Source organism: Anastrepha ludens, chromosome 5 (assembly GCF_028408465.1).
Source record: "Anastrepha ludens isolate Willacy chromosome 5, idAnaLude1.1, whole genome shotgun sequence".
Classification (NCBI taxonomy): Eukaryota; Metazoa; Arthropoda; class Insecta; order Diptera; family Tephritidae; genus Anastrepha; species Anastrepha ludens.
In genome coordinates, this window is record NC_071501.1 from 26,408,623 (window position 1) to 26,433,073 (window position 24,451).

Consider the following 24,451-nt stretch of genomic DNA (forward strand, 5'->3'; position numbering starts at 1 on the left):
CCTAATAAAAACTAAGATGTCGCTGGTAGCCAAAACCCTAGCAGTCATGGATTGGGTGAACGAAAAATGAGATTTGCACTTCAAGCCAAGGCTTTTTGTGTCCCCTACACATCATAGTAGCTCATCCCAACCCAGTTGCCTTAGAATACCTAAGATAGAGCTGCGTTGGGCTGAGCGTTAAAGCCTTTCTTCCGGATGCATCCCGTCTAGATATCTCATTCTTTTTCGCGCTATGTGTAGCATTAGATTCGGGAAGAAGTTGTACTGGAGTGTTCAGGGATTGGCCGCAGAAACGGCAAGAGTCAGTGGATCATATGTCAATCCTGTGCAGATGACTAAGCAATTTGCAGTGACCAGTGAAAATGAACGTGAGTATTTTCAGTGTCTCAACCTCGTTTGTTTTTACCTCCACAGTAAGGATTTCGTCGGTTATCGCCCCGTAATTTGGCACCAGCCTAAATTTCCTAGCCTCAGATCTTAACTTTTAGGCGGCCGCCGTAGCCGAATGGGTTGGTGCGTGATTACCATTCGGAATTCAGAGAGAGATCGTTGGTTCGAATCTCGGTGAAAGCAAAATTAATAAAAAACATTTTTCTAATAGCGGTCGCCCCTCGGCAGGCAATGGCAAACCTCCGAGTGTATTTCTGCCATGAAAAAGCACCTCATAAAAATATCTGCCGTTCGGAGTCGGCTAAAAACTGTTGGTCCCTCCATTTGTGGGAAAACATCAAGGCGCATACCACAAATTGGAGGAATGGCAGATGGTTTTTTATGAGGTGCTTTTTCATGGCAAACATGCACTCGCAGATTTGTCTTTGCCACAATAAGACACAACTTTTCCCATCATTTGGTGTTTCATGCACGCAGTATCACATCTGGCACTTCCAAATGGAAGTATTTTCACATACTGAGACCTCGACTTCTTTGAAAAAGCTAAAATTTTCGCTTGCGAAAGGTGCAGAATGGTAATGAGTGGTGGTTAATTAGTTTCTTTAATGACTTCACTGTACCGAATGCTATTTAAGTGATTAAGTAAATGATGCAATTTTATATGCTGAGATCTAAATATTTTACCTACACACTTGCTTTTGACTGCCTACCACTTACGTGGCCGGTTGAGTTTTGCACACCCTTCGCACCCCTCACGTCCGAGAATATTTGATAATCAAACTTTCAGTTGCGAAAACAATTTTCCGTACGGCCTTCCGTGGCAATTTCCTTAAGCTCGGCCTGAGCAATTAAGAAATGACAAAATATGAAATCCATAAAACAACGCAGCAACGCAGCAATACTGTAAATTCTCAAGCGAGCGAGATTTACCCAGCAAAGTGATTGCAACTAATTGCAATTACCGTTGGTAGTCATGCAATCGGCATATGCGCACCATGCGGCAAGTATGCAAGTAGCAGTGAAGAAATTAACCCGCGATTGCCGCGCTCAAATGTGATAAACTGATCACATAAAGCAAAGTAATCGGTTTTGTTGTAGTACAACAACACTACCACAGCATATACCATAGAGGGTGTGCTGCAGGCGACCAGAGTGCACAGAGTGGTACAGTAGTAGAGACATGAGTTAGCCGTTGGTAGTGAACAACGGAAGCGACAACTACCAAGCAGCGGCTGGTTGGCTGACCGACCGTTCGACCGTCCGAACGACCGAGCATTACATAAATGTAAGCGTTTAATTTTTATCCCAAAAGTAAATCTAAAGCGAGAGCAAATGGAATATGAATGTATTACAGTTGCAATAGCGATGGTTATTTTTGTTGTTAGTGCAGTTGTTGTAACATTTGTTGCAACTGAATTAATAGTAATATTTTTAGTGCACCCGGTAGCTGGTAGGTTGTATGAGATGTTGTTGTTGGTTTTTATTTTCTATTTGCTTGCTTCACAGTGGCAGCCCGTGGACGCCCTAATGCCACTAGAGAAATAGCAACAACAAGCACAATAACGAAAACAACCGCACGCTTGTTGGGGCAGGGCAGCTATTGGCGCGGCAGTATTTTGGCCTCTACTTTTGCAAAACGGCAGCACAATCGCCATCGCCACCATTGCCACTTGCCACTCACTTGCCGCGCGCTACTTGCAACGCCAGGCAGCAAGCGTATTTAAGAAACATTATTGCCAAATCGTGACCACAGTTGCATGCAACTGATATCAGAGCCAAGCGAAATTGCCAAACGGTTGCGGCTTCGACTGCGGCTGCGGCATTGAAGTTGGCGCGCCACGGCGCTGCAACATTTTGGGGTGGGGGATGCAATGTCCCGTGTAAGCTATGCGAATTTGCTTTTGTTTGCTGTATGCTCCAAAACAACTACAACAACTGGTAGTGATGATGCTGATGATGATTGTGCGGAGTGCATAGTGGCAAGTGTAAAGGGGGGGCGGGGAGGTAGAGCGACTTAGTAGCATATGGGCTCATCAAAGCTTTGCTGTTGCATGCTTCATTTAAGAGTGTGGTTTTTTTTTTGCTCTGTCCGCTGCAGAAGTCAATTTCGAGTTCGATTTTTAAAGCATGAAATTTGTTGTGCTTGCGCCGCTGTTGCGTTTCGCCACTTCAGCTGATGGCCCTTGACAATCTGTTACCTTTTTCCTAATCCACTGCGCACCGTCAGGGCCACTACCCGGCCCTGGAGTGTTAGCATTTCAGTGGCATTTCATCTGCATGCCACACTTGTTGAGTGCGCGCGATCCCATTGATGCCTCCAAAATGGCTGCCACTTCTTTGTGTTTCCGTTCAAGCGATTAAACAACAAAAGCATTCGCTCCAATTGAATCAGCGCTATCGGCTCGTACCTGTGTCGCTGCGCGCTACTGCTATACGCTGCTGCCTGCTTATTACAGCGCATTTGCGATTATTTCTTTTTTTTATTTTTTTATTTTATTTTTTGTTTAGTTCGTGTCTTTTTGCCCTGCAACGACTGGTACCGCTGCTAGGTTGGCTATGTTAGAATTTTATGATTTTCCTTCGTTATCTGCATTTTCGCATACAGTTAACTTCAATTCGATCGATCGTAAATTTTCCACGACGAATCGTTGTAACGTTTTTTTTGCCAATTTTCTCCAGTTTTCCTTTTGCTGTTCTGCATTCTCCAAAGGAACAATAAAATTTGCAATGCGATTTTCGGTTCATTTACATTTATGGACATCTACGAATAGCTGAAATCGCCTAATAGTTGAAAAGAATAATGGCTACTGCAACGAGATGGGCCAGTGATGTGTTGCACTCGAAGACCGGGAGCGTCGATACCCAATCAACCATAGAGCTGAATGTTGTTATTTTGTATAAAAGGAACAAATTAGAAATATTTTGATAAAAGAAATTTTTAGAAAAAAAAAAATGTGTGAAAATAAGAATAAATTCATAAGAATTACGCAAAGTCATCCAAAGTGCCTATTAAATACAAGTGAACTTCTACAGGCCCTCAAAAGTGAACTCTCGGGCTCAGTTTGATCATCCACAGGACTAATTAACCCTCCGTTGGACACCTCTTTTAAAACCTTCCTTTGAGCAACCGGGTCTGGTCCTTTCCGTCCTGTTCGAGGATTCTTTCTAAAAGGTTATCTCCATAAATCCATAAAAAAATTAATTTTAGGAAGTTAACTGGAAGTTCAAGGCGTTAGCTATAATAGAGATATATTAAATTCATGTTCATTCGCTAGTTCAAAGTCGAAAAAGTCTGGCCAGACCCGGATGCGAGCGGATGGTTAAGCAATTTAGTTGTTTAAAGTCCGTAAGTAGTCGATTGTAGCCGACAGTAAGGAGTAACTAAAAGTCTGCGCTATCTGATAACTGAAGGTTTATTCTACTGAACGGACAACCAAATTGCTCAGCCTATCGTCCCTGAGTTCTTTTTCTGCTCTGGGTTTACACACTTAATAATAATAGACTTGTATGTTACACAGGATGGTCTCGGTTCCGTAAACCTATGTATTTGCAGATCATAGGTCTACAATGGTAACATTTTTTTGAAAAATAACAAAATGGCGGGCTTTTGAAAAAAAGGTGTGTTTTTCGGGCTTTAGTATGGAAAATTAAGGCTGAAATGAAACGAAAGTAGCACCTGCCAGAATGACAAGTTTACAGAATAATAATCAGTTTAAATTTTTCGTTTCAGATGTCCTGAAGAGCCAAAATCATGCTGACAAGCTACCTATCTTTTTTTAAGACGCTCACTTTGGTGCCACCCTACTAAAAAAAATATGTTAAAAAAAAAAAAATTGTTTTTGTATACTATTTGATGTCAATACTATGAAATCAAAACGATCGTTTCTATTTCCTTAAAAAAAATCCTAAAAAATATCTATAAAAAATAAGTATTTGACCAGACTACTACCTTGACGACTCTGTGAATCAATGCATGTATGCCCATAACTTGAATCAAGATTTTTGAATTTATTTGAAGATATAATTGACAATATTTCTTTAAACTTAGGTTGATGTGATTTACCCTCTTCACGGTATGCATAGAAGTACACTTCGATAATTCGACCCTTTGTGATACACCGAGGTAAATTAAAATATTTGTATAATTGTAATTTAGACGAGCAGTTCCTAAAAAGAAACTATCTAGAATAAAAATTGCAGTACAAAAGTTGTACAGAATAACAGAAAAAACGTGATGTAACAGCTCGGAAATTAGCTGCAGTAAGAACACTGGCAGAAATAAGTTTTGCTGTAGATGAACTTTATTTTTTTAATTTGTGGGTTTTCCTGCAGCTACATTACTAAATCATCATCCTTGATATAGTAAGTTAGATGATTTTTCTCTCTTCTTCAGTAGTTGGGTCAAAGATCTTTTGCTGTAAGATCTTTTGTGTAAGTTTGAATGTCTGAAGAAGCTTCCTTTATCGTTGCGAGACCTATTCCTGTAGAAACTTAGAAAGTGACATTTAAAAGGCTTTTCGCATATGGCAAAAATATATCGAAGTAGAAGAAAGGCGTTGTTCCACCGTCCTTCGCTATGACCGGTGGAGCAGAGCAGCTAAAGTCAGATGGATTCATAATTTAATACTAAGCTACCACCCTACTCAATTTTTTTCAGGACACAGGATATTTTGAAAATATCACAATATATTTCACCATCGCTGATCCCCATACTGTCCAATCTACACGCAAATGTAAGCGGCATCAATAACTAGCAGCTTATGAGCTAACCAGCCCTGTGGGAAAATACATTTTTGCGTGTGGTTGATAGTGAGGAGGAGTTAGAACGTAGAAAGCGGTGAGACTACAAGTCGTAGCTGTGAGGCTGCACTCTGGTATGCTCGTATAACATAAACATAATCATAAGAGTTTCGTTTTCAGTAATTATGTGAGTTTTCCCCTTCTACATCATCCTTAGAAAATTTGTCGACCTTTTCAATTCCGTTTATGTTTCCACGGCCGGTAACCTAGTTAATAGAGACGACGACTGACTGAGGTACTGAGCATAATATCATTCACCTCCTCTTAACTCGCTAGGATTTGATTAAAGGATATTATATGACTAACAAGCCCGCCCGCGCAATTGTAGAAGTGGCAACTTGTATTTGAAAAGCACGAACTGCGTTTCATAAGCTTAGCAGCTGTGGCGATCTCGCACCCTATCACTAAAAACAAAACTTAAAATCTTTAATGCCAGCGTTAAATCTTTGGTGCTGAGGCCTGACTTGTGCCTGACCACATCAATAAATGCCTCAGAATTATGTGCCGTATTTTTTTGGCCGAGAACAATCTCCAATATGGACCTTCTTATGCTTAATAAAAGCTTCCCAATTAATTCGGAAATAAAGAGACGAAAATGGAATAGGATTGGACATACTCTGCGCAGAGAAGATGATAATGTTGCCAAAATGGCTTTTTAATGGAATCCGCAAGAAAGTCGAGCTTGAATGCGCACAATCCCGCACGAAAGTTCTTCCACCACCACTTGGAACCAAATCAGACACGTAGCAGCTGACAAAACTTGTCTAAGAGCTATATAATATGCATTATGATGTTTTTCTTAAATAGTTTGTTTATTTTCAATTGAGAATTTCATCTAAATGTTTAATTTGTCAAAAAATAATAAAAATAAAATAAAGTCTCCCGCTGGAATATGCCATAATTTACAAATATAGCTGCTTTGTCGAGCATTTGTAGTTGTACAGAAAGTATTTTCACATAGATGCAACACTCTGAAATTAGATGGGTAATTCTAAGCTTAGCTTGGGTCCTGTAATGAAACCACCGTAGGCACCTCAGTCGTCACCGCCAATCTACCAAATCACCCCACCTATCCTAATCCGCTTCTACAATTCTAATCTATCGACTATTTGGTTTACTTGACAATTGATATTGCAATCACAACAACAAATAAAATCGACGACAACAACAGCAACAATAACAACATTTCTGCACAGATCATCCTGAGCACGCGCTCACATAAACTACACTACAAATGATAGTTCGGGGCAATTTCAGTTGGGGGTCGCAGTGAAGGCGCCTCGAGCGCGGTCAACAATGTACTCGTAGTCTAGCAAAGCAAACGATTTGCAAACACGGCGCTTCTTATATGGAGCGCTGCTAACGAAACGAGTATGTGTTGGCTGCTGTGTTGCTGGAATTTTTGTGTGCGCGACAATGCCAGTGGCGGGCGCCGCAGCAAGCGAGTAGAGCGTCTCTACAAGCCTAGTTGAGTTTGCTATGCGCTTTGTTATTGTTGTGCCTGTCAGCGCTACAGACGACATCACACGTTGCCAATGAAAATTTAGTGCCTCCCCATTAAATGGAACAAATACAACTGGGTAGAAGAAACAATCAGCAAAAAAGGAAAAATCCCAAATAAAAAAAGCAGGCAAAAAAAATAAACAAAAAACACAATGGCGTATTACAAAAAATAAACAAGGAAAAATGAAACAGCTTACACAAAAACAAAAAAAGTAAAAATAAACCGCAATCGAAGGCACAGGAACTTTTCACCACATTCTGATGCATTCACGCAGCGAGTCCCTGGCATGGCAATGCTTCTCCAAGCGACACAGGTCAGCAGCCAACAGTCAGCAGCCGGCAGCCAGCAATGGCTCCAAACTACGGCAGTGGCTTTGGCATCATTATTTTGACTATTTGACCGCTCCTATTTTGGCTATTGTTGTGAAAATGCTAATTTTGATATTTCGTATTTAAATACAAAGCTGCGCGGCGTAGACCCATTTCGCTATTTCCTCCAAACGGGTGCCACATGTGCGCGCTATTTGACGACAGCATGCAACACGGTGCACAATCAATGCGGTCAATGGCCACTTGCCGTTGCTGTTACTGTTGCCGTTGGCGAATGGCGTCGCCGATTGGTGGACAGCTTGTTGCTTTCCGTCCGTTCGCCATCATCAACGTTTTCTGGATCATGCAACAATTGTTTCAGTAAATGCTCAAGTTGTTGTTGTCTTTGTTGTCATTGAAAACCATATCGCGCGCGATATTTTCTTCAATTCCTTCGCAAATTGTGTGCGTTTGTGTTTTGTTGTTGTTGTTTTTGTTCACGTACTACTTGCAGTAAGATTACAAGATCAGCCTCCGGTTAGGTTTGCATGCCTGTATGTCCACCAGTTGGGGGATGTTGAACTGCTCGCCTTGACAAGCGCACGAATTTGAGACGCAAACATTCCAACCGCAACAGCAGCAGCAGCAGCGGCAGTGGCAGCGGCACAAGTATTGCCCGAAACAATTGTCTTGTGATCTGGAATGTAATCAATAAAGCCATGTCGTTATGGTTGCAACTTGTAAATGTTGGGAATACAGATCGCTTCGATCGCAAACGATGTACTGCGCGCACAATCGTGGCGTGATGGCCAGCTAGGCAGCAGCCAGCTTGCGTTGTGCGCAGATTCGTACGGATAATGATCCATTGTTTAAGTTTGAACTTGCATTAAATGCCTGTTTGCTGCTGTGCGCATGCCTTATCAGGAGATGACAACAAATGGTGATTCATAGCAGTGAAGTGATGATGGTGGTGGCGGTGACGATGGCGGTGATCGAGCAGCGAGTGAAGCCGTAGTAGACATTTTATACTCCCACACGTATGTCCTTAAAAAGTTGGCATTATTTATTCAGAATTCGAAAGTCAACGAGACTAACTATCGATACGCAAGATATGGCAAAGATGAAAAAGGCCATATCGAGAGGGGGTACTGCGGGAAACAAGAGGAACGAAATCAATTTAAGAAATGAGCGAGAAGCAAGAGGAAAAAATCAAGTTTAGAACTGGGCACTGTCGCTATAGATTGGTTACCTATGGTATTTACATCAGAATTTTCAAGCTGACTGCTACTTATAGAGTTCTTAACGCGCCATAAACACTCGACAAAAAACACAAATGGGAAGATGCCGAGTTTAGAGTGCGTAGATACCTGTAACGTTTACTACGAACATCATATCTGGAGAGAGGTAGACTATAATCTTTCATTCGCTTTTATCGTGACAGGCCTTCATTCAAGCAGCGGCGTTAAAGGCATTCCATAAATCTATAGGAAAGCGAAGTGGACAACAAACAGTTTTTACTAAAAATTAAGAAAAAATTTCCTGTGCTTCACTAACTAAAACAAACCAATAACCGACTCGTATCTGGTATCGCTATGGACCAAAATGGTCTCAGCATAGACTCACCTAACCTAACCTAAAGCACATTGAACCGGTAGTATTAGTAAGCTGATTTGATAATTTTCTCTTAATTTCCACTAAGTTGCTAACCTTTGTTTATAGAGTTTCACATTATCAGAACCAAAAGAAAAAAACTACTGAAAAAAAATTCGCTTCTTAAGATATGACTTACCAGAAACAAGTAAAAGTCTCGATACCGAGGTGGTTTCGAATGTTCATTATATTTAATCGAGAATAAATTTATCAATAAACACAAATTCCTCTACGCGGTGTAGTAACCACCTAAAAGTTTATTCCCAGATATCCAAGCCTACTACGTAATACGAGGGCTGGTTTTTATATTTTGCACACAATAATGGAATCATTGTATCAGGTCAGTCCATAAGTTCGTGCGTTTTTTAAATATGGTGTTAAAATTAATAAAAAAATGTTTAAAGTATTTATTAATCAATAATATATTTTCCTTCATTATTTACAATGTCTTCCCAACGTTTAGGCAAAATTTTAGTTCCCTGCTCAAAAAATTGTTTGTCCTTAGAGCCAAAATACGCTTCAATATCCCTTTTAATACCTTCTTTTGAGGAGTACTTCTGGTTATTCATATAGGATGCGGCAATAGCTCCCATTCGAGCTCGTTCAGCTTGCCTAATGTTTGCCTTGCGGTATGAGGTCTTGCGTTGTCGTGGTGAAACAAAACTTTGCGTCTATTCACTAAAGACGATCGATTTTTGTTAAGTGCCTCATTCAGGTTTGATAGCTGATGGGAATAATAATCAACAGTTATCGTCTGGTTTGGTTCCAGAACTTCATAATAAACAATACCGGCCATATCCCACCAAATAGACAGGAGAATCTTCTTGGGGTGAATGCCCTAGAGGACCGGTTCTGGTGTTTCATCTTTATCTACCCATTGGCGTTTGTAACAGGATTATTGTAAAGCACCCATTTTTCATCACAAGTAACGATACGGTTCAAAAAACTTTCATTTTAAAGCCGTTGCAGCAGCTGAGAACACGCATTCATCACTCTCTGCTGAAGGTTGGCGACAGAAAGTCTATGCGGCACCCATTTTCCCAGCTTTGAAACCTTTCCCAACTGAACCAGACGCTGTGAACTGTTCTATGCGATGAATTTAATCTCTGAACTGTCATATCGGCTGTGAAATTTGGCTCAGCTTCCACGAGTTCGAGCAAGACGTCGGAGTTAAAGACTTCAGGACGACCAACGCGCGGGGCATCCTCTACGTCGCAGTTACCACTTCGGAATTTTGAAAACCACTTTTGCGCAGTCCTTACCCTCACGGTATCCTCTCCGTGAACAGTGTTTATTTCTGCAGCAGCAGTTGTCACATTTTTACCACTTTTATAAAAAAAAAAACAAAATATGCATCTTATACGCGTTCGAAGATTCCATTTCATTTTTTAGCAACATGTGCTTCTATCCGCGATTAAATTCACTTGTTGAATGCTCAATATATCAAAGAAAATATAAATAGTTCCGTTATATTCCGCGAATAATTTTTTGTATGCAAAAATCGTACAAAAGTGAAATTATGGGTAAAATACGCACGAACTTATGGACTGACCTGATATATTTAGATCGACAAAAACATAGGTACTTTCAGCTTTGCGCCAGCTTCCAAGAAACGAGGCACAATTCTAGAATGCTATATAAATCTATGTTGATCAAAGGAGTTTACTAAATTTTCTTGAAACATTTTTGAAAAGCAAATGTAAATAAGCAATCCTTGTAATCTAATCCAAGTTAAAATACATAGACGAACGATAGGGGGGTTTAATACAAATGCCGAAAGCACTGCAACTAGAACATTGAGCATCATTTTCGAGCATCATAAAGGTCGTATTCCCTGCTTGTCGAAAACCTTTTCCACCTCTTGTATGTATCATCATCCTCATCTTAGCATCACAATTTGCGGTGAACCATTGCTTCCGTTACAATTCGCGGTACTCCATTACAGTCACTCGGTCATCAGCTTTTCGTTTGTTATCAGATATGTTGATAGCCCCACAGTCGTCTTCAATGTCAACTCTCCATCGTTTTCTCAACCGGCTCTTCTTCCGTCGCCTTGTGGATTTGTTGCGAAGATTTTTTAGAGTTCTGTCGTTGCTCATTCGTACAATGTGACCGCACCATCGAAGTCTTTGAGCTTTGATGTACCTGATTACATTTTTACTCCTGGTAAATATGTCAATATTTTTCGTAGAATCTTTCTTTTAAAACAATTAATTAGCTTGATTTCATAGGATTTCAGCACCCAGACTTCGCACCGTATGTGAGCGTAGGTTTTATGACAGTTTTGTGAAGTCGTAGTTTCTAGAAAGTAGTCTCGGCTTCAGCAATTGTATGTATTTCTTTTTTTTTTTTTTAGCGGCTAAAAAGTTAATTTCCATGGACTTTTTCATGCTTGTGTCCGACACTTCATGCGAATAGATATATAAAATTTCTCAAGATTTTCTTTCTGTTTTCTACATGCTCCGGCACTTGAAGTGAAACCAACTTCAGACCGCTCGTGTTAGTTGGCTAAATGACAATTCAGAGTATTGTCTACAATCGCGCGGAAGCATTTTGCCGAGAGTAAACGCGAAACAAGAAAATCAGTAATGGATTTCAAATGTAAAAGTGCGATTGCTTTATATTGGACTGGAAAATCACAACCAGCGATTGTTCATGAGGTCGGGCACCTTAAAGTAAATAAAGTTTTTGTTTATCGCACAATTACTCGTCACAATGATACTGCAAACATCGCGAAACGTCATGGAGGTGGTCATCAAAAGACGAAAAAAAAGAGCAACGACACGTAAAATGGTTCAAAAAGTGAAGAAGCGACTTGAGCGAAATCCCCGACGAAGTGCCAATCAAATGGTGAAAGAACTGAAAATATCTGACCGTAGCATCCGCCGCATACTGAAAAATGGTCTTAAAGTCGAGCCTTATAAGATCCAAATCACGCGCTTGATCTCACACTTGGCCGAAAGCGGTAAATTTCCGAACATTGTGTTTTCTGACGAGAAAATTTTTCAAATTGAGCAATTCGTAAACTCCCAAGACAAGAGGGTGTATTTGACCGACCGTTTATACGATAATTTAAGTCATCGATTGGCCATCAGGAGGCAGCACCCGCCACAGGTAATGTTTTGGGCCGCTGTAACCGCAGATGGGCGCTCTACAATTGTTTTCATTGAGCCTGGCGTCAAGGTAAATGCGAAATATTATCGGGAAAGTATTCGGGAGGTTACTTTGAAGTCGTGGTCAGACAAAGATTTCGGTGGGAGGTCATGGACGTTTCAACAGGACTCGGCACCGTCTCACAAGCTCGAGTGAACCTAAAAAACGAGTGGCTAAAAAACCGCGTTCCGGACTTCATAACGTCCACACATTGGCTCTCAAATTCACCAGACGCGAACCCGATGTATTATTTTCTTTTTGGCCCTTTTGGAGGCCAAAGTCCGAACTAAAAGATGCACCAGCCTCGAGGAGCTGAAAAAGCCATTGCCCGCGAGTGGGCCAAAATACCTGCAAGTCACATTCGGGCAGCTAGCGATTCGTTTCTGAACCGTCTCAAGGCTATAGAGAAGGCAAAAGGAGGTCATATCTTAATTTTGTCTTATTTTCACACATTTTTTTACTTTGAATTGAATAAAACTAATTTTCTAAACTAAATTTATGACCTTTTTACTTGGATACCCTTCGAGTGCCGGACTCTGTATATGCTTGGCATCGCTCGGTTGAAATGTATAAAAATGTATGAAGATTTTCTAAATATGAAATTTATACACATTACATACTTACATTTTTTCCAACTAATTTCAAATAATAAACAGTGAAAAAATATGATTTAAATTGTTTTAATGACCTCCAAATATTTGGTAATAATTTTGCTACGTTTTGCGTTTTTTTTTTAATTAATCAGTTCATAATCTCCTGTTTTTTTAAAGCCTTATTATATCAATAAAATCGAGGCGTGTTCACGGCGCACTGCATGTAGTGTACATATATTACATATGTATGCCTGTATGTATGTATGTATGTATGCAGTGTAACCTAAAATTTAGTTGTTGTACTTATGTATAAATAAATTTTGAGCAGTTTACAAGCATATATATTAGGCCGGGTCGATTTGTGGAGAGGCAAAAAAATCGCCCATTGCTTTGTGAAAATCATATTCTAGGGATCAAAATAAGAAACTTTGCCGAAGGAACCATACCTGTAAAACGAATTCTGATGTCCCCCAATTTGGGTCGAACTTTTTAGTTTCTTTTCTCATGTAAAGGCCAAAAATGGTGATATTTTGAAATTATTGTATGGGGAACGCCCCAGGGGAGTTCCAGGGTTAGTGGGGTTCGGTCATACATTTGGACTCGATTGGAGCACTCTAAATGGGTGAAAGTGGGATTTTTCGTTCGACCCAAATTGGGGGACATCAGAATTCGTTTTAGAGGTATGGTTCCTTCGGCAAAGTTTCTTATTTTGATCCCTAGAATATGATTTTCACAGAGCAATGAGCGATTTTTAAATCGACCCGCCCTAATATGTATGTATACATGTACCGCCCCCCACCCCCCAAATGTACCTACAATCATTAAAAACACACAAACACAATCGTATTCTTCGCCTAGCAATCATATCGGTTATACATAATTCAAAATTCATTTTTGTGCACATTAAAAATGGAAAAATTGTTTAATTTTCTGGAACTCATCATAAGCGAGATCATAAATAATAACGCAGTCGCCCGAACACCCATAACAGCGCAGCAGCAGCGCCTATGGTAGCAATGGCAATAGAATCGAACTGAACTGAACTGAACTCAAATGAAATGAATAGCAGAGAGATGCCGCGCATTTGTTGTTGGCGTAATGCAATCGCCGCTGTGGCGCATAGCGGCAGGCGAACGAAACAAAACGCAAAGTAAAGTAAATAACTCTGGAGAATGAATTATGACAGTTCTAATTGACTGAAATATGTGTATGTGTGTGCGTGTGTGTATGTATGTGTAAGTGCGCAGTGGTAGCGTTGGCTGCTTTCCATCATAAAATGCATAAGCGACATCAGCAGTAAGAGCAGCAGTAGCAGCAACGCTAGCGATCGGAGATTGAAATGAGTCCAAATGGCCACCCCAAGTAAAATTATCGAATCGATGTATTTTTTATTTGTAACGGGTGTTTTTACTAGACGAGCAGTGTATTCGGTATGGATATTCATCTAACCAGCTATTAAAGTAATTAAATATCAACATTTATGTGTAGCAAAATGATTTGCAGTCGATCCACATTTACAAATCGTGGATATTTACGAGCGCACTTCGCACATTGACCCATAATTTTTAAAAACTTTAGATGGCATCAAAGTATCCGTCAATGGTGAATTCTTTTTTATATCCTTTTTCACTCCGCTCGAGAGCATAGAGCCTTGACAAGACAAGACTCGTCCATCGTACACGGTTCTGGGCTGTTGTTTTTGCGCCGTCTCATGTGATGTCGGCATCTGATAGTTCGCGCAGCATTGATCTTCGCCAAGTGATCTTTGGTCGACTGCGATCTCCGCTCCCTTGTGGGGTCCAGTCCAGTGTATCTCGTGATGCCACCTGGTGATTTTCTAAGCGTATGTCCCAACCATCGCACTTTCTGCGTCTGATTCGCCATAAAATCGGCTCCTCATTCGTTGTTCGACCAGAATATTCTAGAGATGGTGCGGAGGCATATGTTGACGAAATATTGTAGCCTCTGTGTGATGGTGTTGAAGACCAGCCATGTTTCACTTCCGTAGAACAGTACAGAGTTCACACATGAGCTGAATATTCGTAGTTTAGTGCGCCTGGAGATCTGCGAACTCGCCCATACTGTATGCATTCACCAGAGCGCCGTTCTTGCTCTGTTTAGCCTGTACTTGAATCTTTATCTGCTGAACAGTCTGTCGTGATAGTGCAACCGAGGTAGCAGGAGCTTTCGACAAATTCCACCGGACATCCGTCAACCATTATAGGTCTTGCTGGTGAGCTCTACTGGCAATAGATTCATGTCTTTTTGGTTTCTTACGTCAATAACAATCGCTTAAGTTAGGGGCCCAGTCGCCGTAACCATTCGGGAGTGCATAGGTTCGTATCTCCGTAGCAAAGGTAGAAACCAGTTTTTTCTAATACCGGTCGCCCATTGGCAGGTAATGGCAAACCTCCGAGTGTATTTCTGCCATGAAAAATCTTTTCATAAAAAAAAATCTGCCGTTCGGAGTCGGCTTAAAAATGTTGGTCCCTCCATTTGTGGAATAACATCAAGACGATCGCCACAAATAAGACGAGGAGCTCGACCAAACACCTAACAGAAGTGTATACGCCAATTAGTTATTTGTTTTAAGCCTCGGTGTGCATCTCTGCTAAGAAAAAAAGTCTCACCAAAGTCATCAATCATTTAAGTATAAAACTGCAGGCCCCTTTATTTATACAAAGTTAAGAAAAGTATAAGCAGAATATTAAGCTCAAAATAGTATTGAAACAATTCGAAAAAAATTCCCATTACTTTCCTCTCATATCGTACTCAAAGTTAAAATGGCACACGCTGGTAATCCTATGCTAAAACTCTAAGAAATAATATAATATCTTTTTCGAACTAGCTGGCTTCCATATTTGCATAGCTGGTCCGTGGATGTAATGCCACAAGCTTCATCTACTCAGAGATATAATGGAGACTAACTCGGAAGCTGCCCAGGCGCAACTCTCGCGAGCAGTGCGTACCTTAGCGGGTATTTTTCCTGATTATAATGCATCTCAAACTCCAATTATATTATAGTTATAACATAGCGGTTTTCCAAAGATGAAAAGGTGGAATCAACGAAATATCTTCTTTTCAGCTGCTCGGCTTTTGCGAATATTAAAAATTTGTATTCGAAATGTGTACAAAAATGTCGAAAATTCTTTAGACCTTTCAACAGCACAGCATCAAGCATCTGAGCTATATACTGGGACATCACAGTGTTCCGGCAAATAAAGAAGAAGGAAGATGTAGAAAATAAACCTGAGAGCAATCTTAAGAAAAAGCTTTCAAGCTGCATCGCGATTGTCAAGATTGACAAGTTAAGAAGACGGATAGAACGGAGACAGATAGCTACGAACAACAGTGGACTTTTCTGGGTATGAAGAAAACATTTCAGATCTCCCAACTGGAAAACCGAACGGCAGCGAAGCATCCATACGTGGCAGGAGGAGTGGAAGAACTCCATGAACGGACGATGGACGTATCGATTGATTCCGAATATATCCATCAAATAAATCAAAAACATGAACCGATAAACTTCTACCTGACCGAAGTACTTAGTGGATATGGATGCTTCAAATCTTATGTACATAGATTTAAGCTTGAGAACTACTCGTACTGAACTTTTTGTGACAACTTAGTTGAAGACGCAGAGCATGTTTTCTTTGTCTGCCCTCGTTTTGGATTCGAAATGGAAGAATTGAATATTAAGGTTGGGAAGCCAATAATGATTAGTAACCAAGTGGATATTATGCTTGACTGCTTGTCTCAGAAAATCATTGGGCCGCAGTCAGTAATATGGCAAAAATAGTAACCACCAAACTGCGTCGCGTGCTGAACAACAGCGCAGATTTTCACGAAGAGGCAATAGGCCGCCCAACCTCTGTTGAAGTAATACTTTACGGTTGTTCCGCTCCAGGAAAACGGGAATGGGTTGAGTTTTTAGTAGGTGAGTTGAAAGACAAGTTTCAAACTTTCTGAGTTTCAATGCTTTTTGCCACCTCGATACAAAAAAAGATCTCTTGGGAACCATTTCTTCGAAGAAGAAAAAGAAGAAGGTAAAAAAAGAACAGTTTACCGGAGCATAACTTAACCTGCATTAGTAATTCTTCTGAAAGTCTTTCAGTTTAAAATATCAGACGTGAGCAGTACCAGATCTAAAGCCACAAGCATTTGTCCAATCAGATCATCCCAGATAGTTTCCACTTTTTTGTTTTGTTACTAATCCAATTTCTGTTTGTCAACCATCTTAAACTTGTTTTGCTTTAAAAACAAATTTCTCATAGCACCTCTCGAGAGGAGGGAACTACTTGGATCCAAAATCTACTGCCTTCTCCAGCAAAAAGGCCTTCTCTCAAAAGTGCACACGTCCGTACACAATCCATCACAATACTCCTATGAAATCTCTACCCTAGCGTTGGAAGGAGGAAAGGCATTGAATGAGCTGGCTGTAAGAGCTGCGCGAATATGCTATGGACCTCGGACGTTTCTAGGAATACCAGTTGGCAAGTTAGTGAACCAATTTGCAACCAGTAAACTCTGATGATAAGACAGTTACTCTTCTCTCTTCAAATACACAGCGGCTTGGATCGACTTTCATTCGACTAGCAAATAATAGTTCGACTATGGAAGCACCATGAGGCATATCGAACATGGGCGAACATCCATTTTTGAGGAGAAGCGACCAGGACGCCTGGCAGATATGGTTACAGAGGAAATCATTCAAAAAATCTACGGCATGATCTGATCGACGAACGAAAGTGCGCGAAGTAACAGAGGCCAAAGGCGTGTCGACCGGAACGGCAATTAATATTTTACATGAAAAGATGGCGATGAAAAAGTTGTCGGCCCGATGGGTGCCGCGATTGCTCACGGTGAACACCAAGCGGATGCGGTTATTAACTTCGAAGCAGTGTTTGGGGCAATTTAAGAGAGATCCTAATGAATTTTTGTGTTGAGTTGTGACCGTTGATTAAACCTGGATTCATCATTACACACCAGAAACTAAGCAACAATCAAAACAATGGATTGCTCACGGTGAATCTGCTTCAAAGAAGGCAAAAACAGGCCGGAAAGGTCATGGCGACGAGTTTTTAGGATGAAAACGGCGTCATCCTTATGGCTTTTTAAGAAAAAGGAAGAACGATCACTGGACAATACTACAGTGAGTTATTGGGCCGCTTTCACAAAAACGTGAAAGAGACACGACCGTATTTGGCGAACAAGAAGGTGCTGTATCACCACGATAAGGCAACAGCACATTCATCCGGAGTTGTCGCCGGCAAACTGCATGAATTGCATTATGATTCACTCGATCTGACTCCCTGCGACTTTTTCTTGTTCCCTAACACAAAAAAATGGCTCGCGGGTAAAAATTTACTTCAAACGAGGAAGGCATCGCCGACGGAGGCGTATTTTGGTAAGTTCGACAAATCCTATTTTTTGGAGAGGTTAAAAATATGGCCGGAACTTTGGGAGAGGTGTATCTTTCTAAAAGGGGACTATGTTGAAAAAAAATAAAAAATAAAAATTTTAAAAATAGTGTCTTCATTATTAACACGGGTACTTATTGAACCCCCTCGTAACTAAGCCTCTCATCCCAACTGTCCGTTCTTCCATTGACAAAGTGGATAAATCATAGCAGGACATTATTCAGTGGGCGCTTAAGATAAGTGGCATACGAGTTTTTGAAATAATTTGCAAAAGAGTTGGCAATAGAAACATTTTTTTTAATGATAAGAAGTAGGAATAATTTTGTGATAAATCGTAAATTCAAAGCTTTACCAAGCAGCCATATTTAACTTTCAAGGATTGGCTTAAATTTCATTGCCAAAAATAAAAATAAAAAAAACAGACAAATTTCGAACCCCTCAATAGATATTAAAAAAAGTTGACGTGCAGTGAAACCAAACATTTTTTTTAATAATTTTAAGCCCTTAAGTAACTTTCCTAGTAATTCTGTGTATTTGAGCTACCAGATTTTTGCTTGTTGCTTGTTTGTTGATCGTGCAACGAATTGAAGAGGGATCTCGGTGAAACACCCAACAAAGTATGGCCTGTGGCTCTCCGTCAAATGAGTTATTTTGTAGTTGCAGAGATGAGAAGAAGGTAGTAGAGATAATTTGAAATTATTTATGGATAAACTGCGACCCGGAAAAGAACTGGTTTTACAATAAGGTAAAGTACAACAAGAGCAGAATGGAGAGCTCGTGTTTCCCGCATATTGAGGCAAAAGGGGACCCGAACTGATATTGCAAGATCGTCATGTGACCTATCGTGAGATTGAGACAATCTTAGGCATTAGTGGGACCAGCATGCATTCAATATTGTATAAACATTTGACTGTGAAAAAAATTTGTTCGTGTTGGATCCCACACAATTTGTCAATCGCTCAAAAAAAGGCTCGTGTCGATTGGTCGAAGGAAATGCTCAAAAACTACGATCGCGGGGCTTCGAAACACGTCTATGACATCGTGACAGGTGATGAATCATGGATTTATGCGTATGAGCACGAAAGTAAACAGCAGTCGACTGTATGGGTGTTTCAAGATGAGCCAAATCCAACAAAAGTTGTTCGCGCACAAAGCACTTCGAAGCAAATGGTCGCCTGTTTTTTCGGAAAAACTGGACATGTCGCAACTGTACCACTAGAACAACGCAGAACAGTAAATTCTGAGTGGTACACAACCATTTGTTTGCCAGTTGTCTTCCAAGAAATTAGGAAAACCAATCGCCAAAGACGGATCACTCTTCACCAGGACAATGCGAGCTCTCACACATCGGCTCAAACAACTGCATTTTTGAGCACCCAAAACATCGAATTAATAGGTCATCCGCCGTATAGTCCTGACTTGGCACCGAATGACTTCTTTTTATTCCCGTACGTAAAAAGCAAACTGAGAGGTCAACGTTTTTCGACACCTGAGGAAGCGGTTACGGCACTCAGAATGCATGTTTTGGAGGTACCTCATTCAGAGTGGCAAAAGCGCTTCGACAATTGGTTCAAACGCATGCAAAAGTGTATAGATCTTCATGGAGAATATTTTGAAAAACAATAAAGTGATTTTCGATGATTAAAATTTATTTTTGTTCTCTAATCCCGGCATATAAAGGGCACCCCTCGTAGCAGAACCAAACTAACGTTTGATGTTATTTGCTCTGCTTTTGAAGTTGCAAGAGCCGTTTATAGCACTCGTTTGCCTAGAACATTGATCAGCATCATTAGCATCATAACTTCCTTTCATCCGGAATGGAACACAGGGCCTCCGCACATCGCTCAAAAGCTCAGCAATTTTTATTCTTATAGAAAATTTCCCCGATTTTGCGGTCTTGTAAAAGCTGACGAAGTTTGCATAACTGAAATTGAATGATTCGTATTGCAATGGGGATTTTTTTATATAAATTAGCTTTAAAACGTTGTCCATTTCCGTTAATAGACTCGCATTTCTACAATTGTATGCTCAACACACACACACACACACATGCACTTACATAACCATGTACGCCCATTTTGCTTGAAGTGCAAGACTTAAAAACCACTTTTTATGAACCGCGCGGCGGCGAATCGCTGTTTTTCGTGCGGTCGAATTTGGCCGCATAAAAAAAGGGATGTTGCAGCGCAGACCTTGGCGTCATAACTCATCACATAAAAGAAAACGCCCCAAGCAATAAGTTGAAAGAAAAAGTGTTGCATCGAAGAAGCGCAACGATGAAGAAAGTAAAGAAAGCATTTCCTGTGTAATGTTGGACTTTTTTTCTGATGTATTCTGCTTTCCGCAGCAGGGCTTGGCATAGCTGTGGCTAGGAAAAGTAGCTGGTTGGGCTTGAGCTTGGTGAGTGCATATATGTATGTATGTACATCAGTGTAACAATGGCGACAGCCGTACCAACAATAGTCAAGTAGCAGGCCATAGCAAGAGCACCACCAACCAGCAACTGTGGCAACAACAGCGGGAGCATAACAATTGAGGCAGTCGTTTCTCGTCTATTTCGATGGCAATAATTCAAAAAATGGAAGACGGCTCCGATAGTCATAAATCTGTCAAAAATCCATTTCTTCCACTACGTTAGATTCAGTCGCTCGTTTATGTGTCGTCGTCATCAAGAGCAGCAGCAACAGCAGCAGCGTCTTTGTTATTTTTGTTGCTACTTCTTCTACTTTTGCTGGTTGGTGATTTTCTGTTTCTGTTTTTGTTTTTGTTGTTGTTTTTATTTCTCGGCTTTAGATGGTGGTGTGGTTATTGTTGAAATGCGGTTGGTTCTATTGCTGATGCTATTTATTTGTAGATTTTTTTCCCTTTGCAGCTAATGCCACTTTGCCACTATTGCCACTGCCGCCCTAGCTGCTGCCATTCATGTTGCACGTACATACATACACACATATATACATACGAGCGACATAACGCCTAAGTGACTGTACAAATCTGATTGTATTGTTTGTACGTTTGTTTGTTTGTTACATTCTGACACTTCAAATATGATATACTAGCCTTTTTGGTTTTGGTGCGCTGTCTCAGCTCAAAGTTAAGTGATGATGATGACGAAGACGACCGTGGCAGCGCTTGTGGCAGCGTCATTCATACCGTTTGCTGTATCAATTACTGGCGGAACTGAATCAACCGAGCCCTATAAGTGGCGAATATGGTGCCGTGGAGCTGCTAGAGTTGCCGTCTCTGTTAATATGTATTCTAGTATGCGGTGAGTAAACGACTTGAAAAATCAAAACCAAAAGTCATTCGCATCAGACTATATCTGCTTAGTTCTGGCATAAGCTGTGTTGCAAGTTAAGTCCGTTATAGATGTTAAAAAATCAATACTTTTTTAATTAAGTTAGTTTTATTTTATCAAGTAAATATTGCCCATTTTCTTTTACACAAGTCTACAAACGATTAGGCCATTCTGGTATTGCAGCACGCACGGTTTCCAGGGATATTGACGTCATTGCCCGAAGCAAGGATTCTTTGAAGCTCCCCAAATTTCTGTGAGGTCTGCGACAGGCCATGCTCCCCAATTCTGGCCACAAATTGTAGTCCAATGGATTCAGATCTGAGCTTCCAGACGGCCAATCTTCTTCGGCTATGAACCCAAAAATATTGTTTTCTAGCTACTGCTTGCTGGGTGGCTTTTGCCTTATGGGCTGAGGCAGAATCTTGCTGGAAGATTCTACGCTCTTCATTGTAGAGAGTACTGCTCAACTGCTTCATCACGCTTTCTACGACACCCATCTGGTACACTTTCGCCCCAGACTTAACCCTTTTCTCGCAGAAACGAAAAGATGTGACGCCTTTACAAGACACTCCCCACCAAACCGTTACGAAGGATGGTGGACACGCTGAACCCTTGGAGCAAAATTTTTTGCGTCTTTAGAAGCTTCAGCATAGATTTTGTGGTTTTGCTTATTAAAAGCTTCTTCAACAGTGAAAATTTTCTCATCTGTGAAAAGAATATTTTTTTGGCCGTTGACAGACCAAAAGATGACCAGTTGAGCGACGGAAGGCTTTCATGTGTAGATCAGCTTTAATTAGTCTCAACATGGATCCGGTCGATATATTTATTCCCTGTACATGATTTCCTGCTTAGTAAGGGGATTTCAGCGAATTCTTTCTCAAACGGTCTTTTATGGCTGCACTGGTTCGAACCACGCGAGAACGACTACTTGTTTTTCTGTCTGTCACCTTATTTTGGCTTAGCAGAGATTCTTTGCGTATGACAAATCGCTTATTACATCAGTTCGAAAATAATTTATATCAAATAAAAACTGCTCTATAAATACTTCAGTTAATTTTCCAATACATTAAAGTGTGTCTACATTAAAATAATTTTTGTAAACTTTGTGTTTCTCATGAGAATTTTGTCAATCGAAAATTTTATCTGAAGCGAAGTTAGTTGATACAAGAGTATACGTAATACTTCCAGGGACCTGAATCCTTTTGTGGGCTCATCAAAGCCCAGATAAAGGGAGTTATCAAATATTTGTGAGACAATGAATTCATGCGGCACTGGATAGGAAGTCCAGAACAGAAGCAGGCTAATCAGTTAAGCCTTTCTATGGTTTCCCTAGGTTTGCACTTAATACAATATGCGCTTATTGCTCTTATTGCTGCTTGACTGTCCACGTATATATTAATTACTGAGTTCCTTCTTGTTCGTGTATAGGCTACCTTCGCGGCTTTTCCCATAGCAAAAACTTCCGCTTGGAAAATACTGCTTTGGGCTGGCAGCTTGATAGACTGCCTAATCCTTAGTTTTGAGCAGTAAATGCTCGCTTCCACTCCATCCAAAATTTTAGAGCCGTCTGTGTAGATGTGAAAAGGCCTATGACCAGGCTTCATGCCTTTGTGTCATCCCTCCTCTTCAATTGTAGTATGAAACCTTCTCTCCCAATAAAAGTACAGAGTCATGTAGTCTGTGCAAACAAAAGCTCCACTTTCCTATTGAGCTGTGACCGAAGGTTCTGTAGGTGAATACTCCAGCAGCCACCAGATTTTCCGCCATAAGATCAATAGGTGGCATGCTGAGTATCATTTCCAGCGCCGCCGTTGGTATGGTTTTCAACGCTCCTGTTTTGCACAGAGCAGCGAGTCGCTGAATCCTTTTCAGTGGTATTAAGTATATCTGTTTTCTTGTCGCAGTCCATCATACTAAGGCCCCATACAGCAATATCGGTTTAACTACTGCCGTGTAGCATCAATGCATCAGTGAGGGCGATAGCCTCCAAGTAAAGCCCAGCATACTTTCACATGCGTACAGCGCATTACTGGCCTTTTCCAGGCTTTCCTCAACATTGTGCTTCCACAGCTTCCACAGTAAGCTTTTTGTTGACGATTTTTGCTTGTAATTTACTTCTAAAGGGTGGTTAAGTTTCAAGGGCCGGTGCTGATTTTCAATAAAGTACAATCTTTTTCTAAATTATTGTCATTTCTCTTTATTATGATAATAATTGTAGAGCTCAATTGCGTATGGAATAAAATATCGGCCGAATATCCGCCACGACCTCGGCGGCACACCTCCATCCGATGGTCCAAATTTTCCATGACGTTGAGGCATAGTAGAGGTTCTATGCCGTTAATGCGCCCAATTATCTCGTTCTTTAGCTCTTGAATTGTTGCTGGCTTATCGACGTACAACTTTTCTTTCAAATAACTCCAAAGAAAGAAGTCCAACGGTGTCAAATCACATGATCTTGGCGGCCAATTGACATCGCCGCGACGGGAGATTATTCGTCCATCACAATTTTCGCGCAAAAGAGCCATTGTTTCGTTAGCTGTGTGACAAGTGGCACCGTCCTGTTGAAACCACGTATCGTCCACATCCATATCTTCCAATTCGGGCCATAAAAAGTTCGTTATCATCTCACGATAGCGAACACTATTCACAGTAACTGCCTGACCGGCCTCATTTTGGAAAAAATACGGTCCAATGATGCCTCCGGCCCATAAACCGCACCAAACAGTCACTCGTTGTGGGTGCATTGGGTTTTCGGCATTCACTCTTGGATTATCATTCACCCAAGTGTGGAAATTCTGCTTATTGACGAACCCACTAAGGGAAAATGTGCCTCATCACTGATGATGATTTTCTTCGAAAATTGGTCATTCACTGTTGTCATTTCCTGCCACCATTCTGAACATTGACTGGATTATGTATCTTTCCATGGTTCAAATTGAGTTAGTCTGAAATTGAAAAATTTCAAATGAAATGTAGAAAAAATCTTGACGTTTGGGTGTGGCTCACATTCAACAACGACCCTTTAGATGACGAGGTATTCCGCGGTAGTTGTTTTGCCGTTTTTTTCTTAAGGATTGGTATTATAAGTGCGGTGTTCCATACACTAGGCATCATTTCATCGTCCCATATCAGCGTCATCAGATGATATAATTTTTCCATAAATACCGCGCCTGAGGAGGTACTCCAACGGATAAACTCAAATGTTAATTTAGAATACTTACACCTCGCGGTTGAAATGAAGTTTTTGAAGAAAACGAGAAGAAATATTCACGACTTATTATCGACAAATTAATTAATGTCTATTCGAGTATTCGACATCCTATTGTATTGCCTCAATT